This window comes from Bos taurus, chromosome 4 (assembly GCF_002263795.3).
Source record: "Bos taurus isolate L1 Dominette 01449 registration number 42190680 breed Hereford chromosome 4, ARS-UCD2.0, whole genome shotgun sequence".
Taxonomy (NCBI): Eukaryota; Metazoa; Chordata; class Mammalia; order Artiodactyla; family Bovidae; genus Bos; species Bos taurus.
Window position 1 is genome coordinate 28,377,921 of NC_037331.1, and position 12,000 is coordinate 28,389,920.

The window sequence follows — 12,000 nt, forward strand, 5'->3', positions numbered from 1 at the left end:
TTCTGTCTCTGTGGCTTTGCCTACTGGGAACATTTTGCATAACTGGGATCATACAACATACACCTTTTTGTGTCTGGCTTCTTCCACTTAGTATAATGTTTTGAGGTTCATCCATGTTGTAGCCTGAATCAGTACATCATTCCTGTTAATAGCTGAACAATATTTTACTATATGAAGCACGACAGGCAGTGTATCAGAAAACATAGAGCAAAAAAACATCAGGATGGTCTTATTGCAATTTCTAAAGATCTTATAATAAATGTGGACATTTATGATTTACAAATATTTCATTATATGCATACACAACTCATCATTTGATAGACATCTGGATGGCTTCCACTTTTTGGCTATTGTGAATGGTGCTCCTGTTAGCATTCATGTACATTTTTGTATGGACATATGTTTTCACTTCTCTTGGGTATATATATATGTAAGAGTGGAATTGCAGGGACTTCGAGCAACTATGTTCCTCTGTCCATGAGATTTCCCAGGCAGGAATACTGAAGCGGGTTGCCATTTCCTTCTCCAGGGGCTCTTCCTGACCCAGGGATTGAGCCTGGGTTTCCTGCATTGCAGGCAGATTCATTTCTATCACACTTCCACATGTAAATTATATCATCTGATATTTTCTTCTTTCTGACTTAATTCACTTATCTTGATAATCTCTAAGTCCCTCCATGTTACTGCAGATGGCATTACTTCATTATTTTTATTGCTGAGTAGTATTCTATTATATACAAATATATATATGTATACCACATCATTATCCATTCGTCTGTCAATGGACACTTAGCTTGCTTCAATATCTTGGCTATTGTGAATGATGCAGCAAAGAATGTTGGGGTGCAGGTGTCATTTACAGTTATAGCTTTCTCCAGATGCACATTCAGGAGTAGGATTTCTGGGTCATATGGTACCTGTGTTTTTAGGTTGAGGTACCTCCACAGTGGCTGTTACCCATTTATATTCCCCCAAGTGGCATAGGAGGGTTCCCTTTTCTCCAGACCCTCTCCACCATTGACTATTTGTAGCCTTTCTGATGATGCTCACTCTGAGTGGTGGGAGCTGATCCCTCATTTAGTTTTGATTTGCATTCATCTAATAATGTGCTATGGTGAGGAACTTTGTATGTGCATTTTCCCCAAACAATCTGAGTAAAATGTACCTGTTGAAATTGGCTTCTTGAAAGCCTACCCTGTTTCCAGGTTCTATCCAGTTACCTACCCCAGGGCTTTTCTTAAAGGCAGGTGTCATTTACAGCCCCTCAGGCCTTGTCAGCATTGTTTCCATAAGCACTGGTTTTAAAATTGTTGTTATGGGAAATGGCCACAGGAAGCAGACTTCAATTCCAACTCTTATTCCAGCACCACAGCCTTCCTGAAAGCCTGGTTCCTAGATTGTCAGTGAGAGTGGAATAGGCATAACATCCAAGGGCTTGTGTACCATGCCTTCCTCCCCTTTACTATCACCGCCCCAAAGCAATCTCCCCACACAACAAAACCCAAGCCCTGCAAATCCGCAACGCGGAGGGTACTGTCTTCCACATGTGCAGGACTCTCAGGAAACAGGCTGGAGCTGGGAACCACATCACCTGGACAGGTGAAGACCAAGTGACTTTTCACCTCTTCCATCCCAAAGGTCCTGCATTTTTGATTGCAAGAGGGTTGGTATAGACCTGCACAGTTGAAGTGGATTTGGAGGTTGTGGTTTCATCCCGAGGGGAAAAACACTACAGTTCAGCAGGGGGTCAACAGACTGGTTCCAAATTGGGAAAGGAGTACGTCAAGGCTGTTTATTGTCAGCCTGCTTATTTAACTTATATGCAGAGTACATCTTGAAAAATGCCAGACTGGATGAAGCAGAAGCTGGAGAATGCCAGGAGAAATATAAATAACCTCAGATATGCAGATGACACCACCCTTATGGCAGAAAAGCAAAGAGGAACTTAAAGGGTCTCTTGATGAATGTAAAAGAGGAAAGTGGAAAAGCTGGCTTAAAATTCAACATTCAAAAAACTAAGATCATGTCATCTGGTCCCATTACTTCATGGCAAATATATGGGGAAACAATGGAAACACTGACAGACTTAATTTTCTTGGGCTCCAAAATCACTGCAGATGGCGACTGCAACCATGAAACTGAAAAATATGCTCCTTGGAAGGAAATCTATGACAAACCTAGACAGCATATTAAAAAAGCAGAGATGTTCCTTTCCCAACAAAGGTCCGTATAGTCAAAGCTATGGTTTTTCCAGCAGTCATGTACAGATGTGAGAGTTGGACCATAAAGAAGGCTGAGCACCGAAGAATTGATGCTTTTGAACTGTGGTGTTGGAGAAGACTCTTTAGAATCCCTTGGAAATCAACCCTGAATAGTCATTGGAAGTACTGATGCTGAAGCTCCAATACTTTGGCCACCTGATGTGAAGAGGCGACTCGTTAGGAAAGACCCTGATGCTGGAAAAGATTGAAGGTAGGAGAATAAGGGGATGACAGAGTGTGAGATGGTTGGATGGCATCCCTGACTCAATGGACATGAGTTTGAGCAAGCTCCGAGAGATGGCCAAGGACAGGGAAGCCTGGTGTGCTGCAGTCCACGGGGTCGCCAACAGTCACACACAACTGAGTGACTGAACACAGCAGCAGTGGTGTCTCATTTGTTGTACAACCTTCTCAACTCCCTCAAACCCAGGACAATCCAGACTTAGGCCCCAAGGCTCCTCAGGCTCCAGAGATGTGACAGGAGCCCGGGTCACCAAGGTCTGAAGGGAATATAACAGTTATTTAATTGGCAAATTAATGTTTAATTCTATTGGAGAATACTTGATTCCCAGTGTTGAGTTTGCCATAGGTGTCTAGCAATTTGATTCAGGTATATATAGATAATATCAAGTCTTTACTGGGGGCTTTGCCCCCATAGGGTTTTCGGGGTGTTGACTATGGTTCCCAGTGCTAGATGGTAGGTCCTTGTTGCTGGTCTAGGTTCATATACTGAAGACTGCATGTGTTAATCCCGTGCATGCTGCATGCTAAATTGCTTCAGTCCTGCCTAGCTCTGTGCAACTCTTTGGACTGTAGCCCACCAGGCTCTCTGTCAGTGGGATTCTCTAGGCAAGAATACTAGAGTGGGTCACCATGCCTTCCTCCAGAGCATCTTCCCCACCCAGGATTTAACCTGCATCTCTTACATCTCCTGCACTGGCAGGCAGGTTCTTTACCATTAGCACCAGCTGTTAATCCCAAGGTCCTTATTTAACCCTTCTTCCCAATGTGACCCCTTCCATAATACTAAGTGACTTTTCTTAGTCTGTATCTGCATTGGAAATAAGTCCTTGTATATCACTTTTTAAACTTTCACCTATTACTGATATTATATGGTATTTGATTCCTCTGTCTGAATTATGTCATGTACTATCATCATGGCTAGGTCCTTCTTTGCTGCTGAAAAGGCATAATTTCATACTTTTGGATGGCGGAGTAACATTCTCTTGAATATTTGTACCACATCCTCCTTTTCCTTTCATAACTCCAGGGACATTTTGGTTGCTTCTGTGTCTTAGCTCCTGGAAACAGAGCTGCAAAGAAAGCTGGGTGCATGTATCTTTTCCAACTACTGTTTGATCTGGATGTATACCCCAGTGTGGGAGTGCTGGATGATGGCATATCTGCATCTTTAGGTTTTTAAGAAACCTCCATGCTGTGCTCCACAGAGACTGTTAGCTATCTGCATCCCCCACATTGCAGGAGAAGGGTTCCTGTTTTGCAGGCCCTCTCCAGCACTGACTGTAGACTTTTTGATGATGGTCATTCTGGTGGATGGAAGGTGATACACCTCTTAGTTTTCATTTTCTTTTACTAATAATGTGCAGTATGAGCATTTTTTGTATGCACATTTTTTTTCTTTTTTAACAGTGTGAGTAAAATTTACCTGCTGAAATTGGCTTCTTAAAAGCCTGCCCAGTTTCAAATTCTTATTTGGTTACTCACCCCAGGCTGTTTCTAGATGGCAAGAGTCATTTACCACACTGAAGGCCCTGGGAACTTTATATGTATACCCATGAACTCTGATTTTACACTTGGTACAAGAAACAGCCGCAAGGCAGCAGCATTTCTGCATGCCACACACTGGTTTCTGGGCAAGGAAGCTGAGTGCAAGTCCTGTTCCTGAGTTGTAAATGGGCATGGGTTGTGCCAGAACAGACACCCATTGGTTTGTATTTCAGTACTTCTTCCTGATCATTCTTCACTTCCCCACCCCAGACAAATCCCAAGCCCTCCAAAACTGCCCTGCTAGGGTGCTGTCATCTGCAAGTGGGAAGGAGGCTGGTGGTATGAACCCCAACAATAGGAGATGTGCAGATTCAATGCCTTTTTAAGGTCTTTTAGCCCAAGGGAACACCCTCCTTTGTGTTCAGTAGGCTTGCTGTAGCTATGCAGGGCCAGCCCAGATCTGGAGAATGAGGTTTGATCCAGAGGGGACACACTTCAGGGCCAAAGGGGGCTCATTTGCTGGTACTTCCTTCTCAGCTCCCTCAGATGCAGGATGATCTAGCCTTGGGTTCCAAGGCTGCTCAGGCTCCAGGTTTGTGACAGCAGCCTGGGTGACCGAGGTCTGAGGTGAATACAGCAGTTATTTCATTTTATTTGTCAAATTATTTTTTTATTTTCTTTTTGAGTATAGTTGATGTCCAAGGTCGAGTTTGTTACAGGTGTCCAGCAACTTGATTCCGGTATATATAGATGATTATCCATTCTTTATTGGGGGCTTTGCCCCTATAGCATTTTACATTGCATTTTACAACAGCTTCCCCAGTGGCTCAGTGGAAAAGAATCCACCTGGCAATGCGGGAGACGCAGGAGATGTGGGCTCAATCCCTGGGTCAGGAAGATCCCCTGGAGTAGAAAATGTCAACCCACTCCAGTATTCTTGCCTGGAAAATGCCATGAACGGAGGATCCTGGTGCGCTACCGTCCATGGGGTCACAGAGAGTTGGACACGACTAAGCAACTGAACAGCATCGTGTTGAGTCAGGTTCCCTCTGCTATATAATAGGTTCTTGTCGATGCTCTAGGTTTCTGATAAAGAGTGTATATGTTAATCTCAGCTTCCTGATCCAACTCTTCCTCATGATGTGACCCCTTCTGTAGCCCTAAGTGACTTGTCAAAGTCTGTGAATCTATTTCCTTTTTGGAAATGAGTTCCTTTCTGGCACTCTTTAGATTCCACCTATCAGTGATACTATACGGTATTTGTCCTCCTCTGTCTGACTTAATTCACCTGCCATGATCATGGCTAGGTCCGTCTTTGTTGCTGCAAATGGCATTGTTCCCTTCTGTTCGGTGGCTGAGGAACATTCCTTTGCTTATGTGCACCACAGCTACTTTTCCCTTTCATCTCTCCAAGAACTTTATGGCTGCCTTCAAGTTTGGCTCTAAAATAGTGCTGCAGTGAAGGCTGGGGTTCACGTGGCTTCTCCAATTACAGTTTGATCCGGATGTAGCCCTAGTGTGGGATTGCTGGGTCACAGGATATCTGCATCTTCAGGATTTTAAGGAACCTCCATTCTGTGCTCCTCAGTGCCTGTAGCAATTTCCATCCCCAGCACTAGCAGAGGAGGCTTCCCTTTTCTGCAGGCCCTCTGCAGCATTGACTATTTGTAGACTTTTTGATGATGATCACTGTGGTGGGTAGGAGGGAACATAGCTTGTAGATTTCATTTTCCTGCCTGTAATAACGTACGATATGAGGAAACCTGAACGTGCAGTTTTTGTTTTTCACGAGTGTGAGTAAAATGTACCTGCCGAAACTGTCTTCTTGAAAGCCTGACCTTCTCCAATTCTTTTGCAATTCCTGCCCCCTCCCCCAGGACATTTCCTGAGGGCAGGAGATTTTACAGTCCACGGGCCTTGGGAGTTTTCAGCTTCCCCGAACCCTCCTAGTTTTATAGTTGTTACATAACATGGCCACAAGGCGGCAGCATTTCTTCGTGCCTCACTGTTTCTTGGGGAACCACAGCGGAGTGCAAGTCCTGTTCCTGGGCTGTAACTGGACATGGAACGTGAATCTGTTTGCTTTTTGGAAATGAGTTACTTCCTGGCACATTTTAGATTCCACCTATCAGGGATACTATAAATTTATCTTCCTCTGTCTGACTTAATTCACCTACTATGATCATGGCTATGTCTTTCTATGTTGCTACAAATGGCATTATTTCATGGTTTTGATGGCTGACTAACCTTCCATTGCATATGTGCACCACATCTACTTTTTCCTTTTAACTCTCCAAAACATTCTGGTTGCTTCCAAGTCTTGGATCTTGGAAACTGTGCTACAGAAGGTTTGGGTTCATGTGTCTTCTCCAACAATAGTCTGATCTGGATGTAGCCCTAGTGTGGGAATCCTGGGGCATAGGATATCTGCGTCTTCGGGGTTTTAAAGAACCTCCATGCTGTGCTCCACAGTGTCTGTAGTAACTTCTATTCTCAGTACTGTTGGGGGAGGATTCCCTTTTCTGAAGGCCCTCTCCATCATTGACTGTTTGCAGACCTTTTGGTGATGGCCACTGTGATGGGTGGAAGGGCATATGTCTCATTGTAGATTTCATCTTCCTTTCTCTAATAATGTGCAATATGAAGAATTTTGTATGTGCATTATTTGTTTTTAAAGAGTGTGTGTAAAATGTACCTGATGAAATGGCTCTCTGAAGGCCTGCTTGTTTTCATATTCTTATTCGATTTTCACCCCAAAATTGTTTCTTGAGGGCAGGAGTCATTTACAATCCCTAGGGCCTTGTGAGTGTGAAGTTCAGCCTCTGAGCCCTAGTTTTAGAGTTGTTACACAAAATGGCCACAAGGCGGCAGCATTTCTGCGTGCCCCACTGGCTCTTGGGGCAACAAAGCTGAGTGCAAGTCCTGTTCTTGGGTTGTAAATGGTCGTGGAATGTGCCAGAACAGACTCCTGGGGCTTGTGCCTCATTACCTCTCATCATTCTTCACTTCCCCACCTCAAACAAATCCCAAGCCTTCCAAATCAGCCCTTCCTGGGATGCTGTTATCTGCAAGTGGGGTGACTCTAAGGAAGGAGGGTGAAGGAGGGAGATGTGCAAGCCCGTGCCTATTCAAAGACCTTCCAGCCCACAGTGTCCACCCTCCTGTGTGCACTAGGCCTGCAGCAGCTGGACGGGGACAGCCAGGTTCTCAAGAATGTGGTTTCAACCAGAGGGGACAAACACTTCAGGTCCAGTGGGGGACCATCTGCTGGCACCTCCTTTGCAGCTCACTCATCCCAGGAGATTTCAGCCATGGGCTTCAAGACTGCTCAGGCTCCAGTTTGCAACAGGAGCTTGGGTCACTGAGAGCAGAGGGTGATATAGCAGTTCTTTCACTTTATTTGAAAAATTAATGTTTATTTTCTAGTGGCATATAGTTGATTTCCAATGTTGAGTTTGTTGCATGGATCCAGCAACTTGGTTCAGGTATATATAGATGAATATCCAATCTTTATCGGGAGCTTTGCCCCTGTAGGATTTTACGGAGTTGAGTAGCGTTCCCTGTGCTCTGCACTAGGTCCTTGTTGATGGTGTAGGTTTATACTGAACAGTGCACATGTTAATCCCAGTGTTCTCACTGAAGCCTTCCTCCTGATATGACCTCTTTTGTAATACAAAGTGGCTTTTCATTGTCTGAGATTGTTTTGTTTTGGAAATGAGTTCCCTTGTGTCACTACCTGGATTCAAGTTATTGGTGATCCTATATTTCTCTTATTCTGTCTGACTTACTTCCCTTAGTATGATCATGGCTAGGTCCTTTTATCTTGCTACAAATGACATCATTTTATGCTTTTTGATGGCTGAGTAACATTCCCTTCAATATGTGTACCTTGTTTTCCTTTCATCTCTCCAGGGACATTCTGGTTGTTTCCATATCTTGGCTCTTAGAAACAGTGCTTCAGTGAAGGTTGGGGTGCATATGTCTTTCCCACTATTGTTTGATCTGGATGTGTGCCCTTGAGTGGGATTTCTGGATCACAGGGTAATGCATCTTCAGGTTTTAAAGGAATCTCCATGCTCAACTCCAGCTGGCTATTAGCAATTCCTTGACCAGCACCTGCACGGGACGATTTCCTTCTCTGTAGCATTGACTGTTTCTATACTTTTTGATTATGACCACTGTGATGGGTGGAGGATGCTATATCTTGTAGATTTCATTTTCCATTCTATAAAATGTACGATAAGAGTATCTTTGTAAGAAGGCTCTTGTTTTTAAAGAGTATGAGTAAAAGGTACCTTCTGAAATGGTTTTGTGGAAGTCTGTCTGTTTTCAGTTTCTTATTCTATTCCCCAGCCCAAGGCTATTTCCTGAGGGCAGAGGTCATCTACAGCCCCCCCCCCACCCCGGCCCAACCCGGCCATGTGAGTGTTAATTTCTTCTGAGCCTGTTTTACAGTTGTTGTTACATGAAACAGCCAAAAAGCAGCAGCATTTCTGTATGCCCCACTCTGGTTCTTTGGGCAACAAAGCTAGGTGCAGTTCCTGTTCCTGGGTTGTAAATGGGCATGGTATGTGCCAGAATAGGCCCATGGACTTGTGTCTCAATACTTCTTCCCCAACATTCTTCCGTTTCCCACCGGAAAAAACCCCAAGCCCTCCATATCTGCCCTAACGAGGGTGCTCTCATCTGCAAGTGTTGTTCAGTCTCTAAGTCATACCCAACTCAATGTGACCTAATGAACCACAGCACACCAGGCTTCCCTGTCCTTCATTTCTCTCCCAGAGTTTGCTCAGGCTTATGTCCATTGAGTCAGTGCTGCCATCCAACTGTCTTATCCTGTTACCTGCTTCTCCTCCTGCCCTCAGTCTTTCCAGCATCAGGGTCTTTTCCAGTGAGTCAGCTCTTCACATCAGGTGGCCAAACTATTGGACCTTCAGCTTCAGCATCAGTCCTTCCAGTGAATATCCATGGTTGGTTTCCTTTAGGATGGACTGGTTTGATCTCCTTGAAGTCCAAGGGACTCTCAAGAGTCTTCTCCAGCACTACAGTTCAAAAGCATCAGTTCTGTACATGACTACTAGAAAAACCATAGAATTGACTATATGGACCTTTGTCTGAAACGTGATGTCTCTGCTTTTTAATATGCCACCTAGGTTTGCCATAGCTTTCCTTCCAAGGAACAAGTATCTTTCAACTTGATGACTGCAGTCACTATAGTGATTTTGGAGCAAAGTAAAATCTGTCACTGCTTCCACTTTTTCCCTTCTATTTGCCACAAAGTGATGAAACGGATGCAATGATGTTAGTTTTTTGAATGTTGAGTTTTAGGCCAGCTGTTTCACTCTCCTCTTTCACCCTCATAAAAAGGCTCTTTGCTTCCTGCCATTGGAGTTGCATCAGCTGCATATCTGAGGTTGTTAATATTTCTCCCAGCAATCTTGACTATAGCTGGTGAGTCATCCAGCCTGGCATTTTGCATGATGCTGTCTGCATATAAGTTAAATTAGCAGAGTGACAATATACGACCTTGATATCCTACTTTCCAAATTTTGAACCAGTTCATTGTTCTATGTCTAGTTCTAACTGTTGCTTCTTATCCTGCATTCAGGTTTCTCAGGAGATAGGTAAGGTGGTCTGGTATTCCAATCTCTTTAAGAATTTTCCATAGTTTGTTGTGATCCAAACAGAGGCTTTAGCATAGTCAATGAAGCAGAAATAGATATATTTTTGGAATTCTCTTGCTTTTCTATGATCCAGCATATGTTGGCACTTTGATCTCTGGTTCCTCTGCCTTTTCTAAATCCAGCTAAGGTTATATATTTGAAAGTTCTGGGTTCAGTCTTGAGGCTAGCCTGAAATATTTTGAACATTACCTTGTTGGCATGTGAAATGAGTGCAGTTGTACAGTAGTTTGAACATTCTTTGACATTGCCTTTCTTTGGGATTGTAATGCAAACTTACCTTTTCCAGTCTTGTGCCACTACTGAGTTTTCCAAATTTGCTGGCATATTGAGTGCAACACTTTCACAGCATCATCTTTTAGGATTTTAAATAGATCAGCTGGAATTCCATTACCTGCACTAGCTTTATTCATAGTGATGCTTCCTAAGGCCCAGTTGACTTCACACTCCAGGATGTCTGGCTCTAGGTGAGTGACCACACCATCGTGGTTATCTGGGTCATGAAGACCTTTTTCATACAGCTCTTCTGTGTATTCTTGTGGCCACCTCTTCTTAGTCTCTTCTGCTTCTGTTGGGTTCTTGAACCCTGTTTATCCTTTATTGTGCACATCTTTATATGAAATACCTCTAATTTTCTTGAACAGATTTCTATCTTTCCAATTCTATTGTTTTCCTGTTTCTCTGCATTGTTCACTTAAGAACGCTTTCTTATCTCTCCTTGCTAATCTCAGAAAGTCTGCATTAGTTGGGTATATCTTTCCCTTTCTCCTTTTGCCTTTCACTTCTCCTCTTTTCTCAACTATTTGTAAGGCCCTCCTCAGACAACCACTTTGCCTTGCACTTATTTTTCTTGAGGATGGTTTTGGTCACCACCTCCTGTACAATGTTATGAATGTCTGTCCATAGTTCTTCAGGCACTCTGTCTACCAGATCTAATCCCTTGAATCTCTTCATCATCTCCACTATATAATCATAAGGGATTTGATTTAGGTCATATCTGAATGGTCTCATGGTTTTCCCTACTTTGTTCAATTTAAGCCTGAATTTTGCAATAAGGAGATCATGTTTGAGCCACAGTCAGCCCCAGGTCTTGTTTTTGTGACTGTATAGAGCTTCTCCATCTTTGGCTGCAAAAAATATAATCAATCTGATTTTGGTATTGACCATCTGGTGATGTCCATGTGTAGAGTCATCTCTTGTGTTGTTGGAAGAGGGTTTGACTGCTATGACCAGTGCATACTCTTGGCAACACTTTGTTAGCCTTTGCTCGGCTTCATTTTGTACTCAACGGCCAAACTTGCCTATTACTCCAGGTATTTCTTGACTTCCTATTTTTGCATCCAATCCAAGATGATGAAAAGGACATCTTTTTTGGTGTTAGTTCTAGCAGGTCTTGTAGGTCTTCATAGAATCCTTCAACTTCAGCTTCTTCAGCATTACTGGTTGGGGCATTGATTTGGATTACTGTGATAGTGAATGCTTTGCCTTGGAAACCAATGGAGATCATTCTGTTCCTTTTGAGATTGCACCCAAGTACTGCATGGCAACCCACTCCAGTATTCTTGCCTGGAGAATCCCTTGGACAGAGGTGCCTGGCAGGCTACAGTCCATGGGGTTGCAAGAGTTGGACATGACTTAGAGGGTAAACCACCACTGCATTTTAGAGTTTTTTGTTGACTATGAGGGCTACTCCATGTCTTCTAAGGGATTCTTGCCCACAGTAGTAGATATAATGGTCATCTGAATTAAATTCACCCACTGCCATACATTTAAGTTCACTGATTCCTAAAATGTCAATGTTCCCTCTTGCCATATCTTGCTTGACCACTTCCAATTTACCTTGATTCATGGACCTAACATTCCAGGTTCCTATGCAGTGTTGTCCTTTATAGCATCAGATTTTACTTTTACCACCAGATATATCCACAACTGGGCTTCATTTTCGTTTTGGCTCAACCTCTTCATTCCTTCTAGAGCTATTTCTCTGCTCTTCCCCAGTAGCATTTGGACACACTGACCTGGGGCGGGGCGGGGGGGGGGGTCGTCTTTCAGTGTCATATCTTTTTGCCTTTTAATACTGTGCATGGGGTTTTTGAGGCAGGAATACTGAAGTGGTTTGTCATTCCCTTCTCCTGTGGATGTTTTGTCAGATGGGCAACTCTAAAAATCAGGTCTAGAGGTAAGCAACCCAGCACTGGGAGACATGCAGATATGATGGCTTTTCACAGGTCCTCCAGCCCAAAGGGAACCCCTCCTTGTGAGCACCAGGCTTGCTGTGGCTCTGCAGGGATGGCCAGGGTGTCAAGAATATGGTTGATCCACAGGGGACA